At 35.7% G+C, this 2,339-nt stretch overlaps 1 non-coding gene across 1 annotated transcript; it reads right to left on the bottom strand.

The window, feature by feature from the left end:
* Window positions 1–1,352: 1,352 nt before the first annotated feature.
* LOC121485970 lies at window positions 1,353–1,458 on the bottom strand. The gene has a single exon (XR_005986463.1). It is a non-coding gene; the product is annotated as a U6 spliceosomal RNA (small nuclear RNA).
* Between the last annotated feature and the right edge of the window lie 881 nt (window positions 1,459–2,339).

Here is a 2,339-nt window from a genome sequence, read left to right as displayed (position 1 = left end):
TATTTCAATATTATAGTCAAGATACTGATCACTAATTGCACTTCTTTAGGTATACCATCTCCCAACTGGAGGATGAAAAATAATTGTTTCCACTGATGATTAAAATACTGAAGTTTGTGAACTGTTCATCTTGTTCATACATAGAAATGGACTCAGATAATAACAGGATAAGACTTCTTAGACCCCCCCCCCTCATATGTTCATGTACATTGTAAAGCTGAGAGCATAAGGGAACCAGAAGCATTTTACAAACAGCTAAATTATCAACTTTTTCCCTACCTTTTTATAACTCACTAAATACTGGAGTTCTGGAGAATGCTGATGCCCAGCAACGTTCCTAAGCAAGTTAGAAAGTTGGCAAATACCTCCTAATTAAGAAGAAAGCTCAACATATCTGGAAGCAAGCATAGTAATTTCACACTAATCGTCCCCTGTCTGACATCACACAGGACTGGGGTTCTATGGAACACTCTGGTCCTTTGGGTCAGCTGTTCTAGCACAGTTGTTTTTGCTAACCCAGTGTGACCTAGAAATCCTCACCTTCCTTCCTGTGTTGGATTGACTTTCTCCACTTGGAAGGCCTTGCACTAAGCACGGGTTAGTCAGAGAGTCCAGAGCTGGTCGGAGTCGAAGAAGGAACTGAAGGGTCCTGCCCTCCACAAGCTTCCAGATCAGCACGTAGCCTCCGACCTGACTGCCAATGTTTCCTTGCACTGACTCTTCTGAACCTGTGGTTATGTTTGCACCCGTCTCATAATTCTAACCATATTTTGCTTTGTACAATAGTTACTTTAAATTTAATATATATTAATGTATTAATAGATAACAAAATCTATTAGTTTTCTTTTTAATTGGGAGGTATCTGCCAATTACCGGCTTGCTTAATAACATTGATAAAATACCTGCATTCCCTAGAACTCCAGTGTTTTGTGAGATATGAAGAGGTAGGGGGAAAGTCCTTCATTTAACTGTTTGTAAGATGCTTCTGGTTCCCTTGTGCTCAGAGCTTTATAATGTACATTAACATATCAAAGGGTCTGAGTAGTCTTGTGTTGAAGACACCTGTATACCTTTTTAAAACTTCAATTGGATATTAAATATTTCCAGATATTTGCTAAATGCTATTCAGAACAAGGAAGGGAGTCTTGCCTTCAGAGCAATTAGCATCCAAGGTAAAAAGTAATATATTAGAAAAGTAGTTATTGATTTATTTTTTTTAACAAATAAACTGATGAATAATTGACAAAAGTTTATATATTGTAAGGGTACAACATGATATATATACATTTTGAAATAACCACCACAATCAAGTTAATTAACATCCATCACATCACATAGTTACCTTTTATTTTTTTTATATGGGACACTTCGAAAATTTGCATGTCATCCTTGTGCAGGGGACATGCTAATTAATCTCCGTATCATTCCAGATACAGAATATCTGTATATGTGGTGCTGAAGGGACACTAGTCATTATTAGCACAAGTCTTAAATCCCCTGACTTAGGAAGAAATGTAAAAATTTTCCATTAGTTGTAGGCATTTACATACACACTGTCCGATGGTGTGTTTTCCTTTGCCATGCCCTCCCAGCCTCCAGTCCCAGAGAGGAAATGAAAGACTTCTAATTTAGCTTCAAAGTCATGTTTCTTTGTACATAGAAGTATGACCGTGTCTAAGGTGCCCTGAACCCATTTTTTAAATTAAATGATTGGAAGGAGAGGTAGGAAACTTAATATTAATGTCCTGTAGTTTTTCTTTACAACCTTTTGGGGTTATCCTTTATTTCTGAATTGTTTTCTTCTTCCGTATTTGTTTTTCCACTTACAGCTAAATAACAAAATGAAATGAAAGTGGAACTATTAAAAAGAAAATAATTAACAATTAGGTATTTAGAATACTTAGAATTTTGCTTTATAAAAATATGGTTAAAGCTATTACTCATGTTGAAAGTTTTAGCATTCATTAATGTATGTATTTTGTGCAAAATCAGCAAATTCCACATTCCCAGTTTGGCTGTTATACACACAAATTAATGAATGTACTTTAATGAATTTGATTAATATGCAGCAGTTTAAGATCCATTTTGTATTATTAGCCCATGAAATGTTCCTCATTGAATGTTGCTGAATCAGAATGCTGTATTTGCCTGGGAAGGCTGTCTCTCTCTCTCTCTTTCTCACACACACACACACAGACGCTCTTCACAAATAATGTAAAGCTAAGATTTTCATAATTATCATAATTCACTCATTAAGATATTAGCAAACTGTCACAACCACAAAAGATTCTCTGTGCATGGAAATTTCCATCTTTTGCCTGCACCCAAGATATACATGC

This window comes from Vulpes lagopus, chromosome 2 (genome assembly GCF_018345385.1).
Source record: "Vulpes lagopus strain Blue_001 chromosome 2, ASM1834538v1, whole genome shotgun sequence".
NCBI classification, from domain to species: Eukaryota; Metazoa; Chordata; class Mammalia; order Carnivora; family Canidae; genus Vulpes; species Vulpes lagopus.
This window is presented reverse-complemented; position numbering and strand designations above follow the sequence as displayed.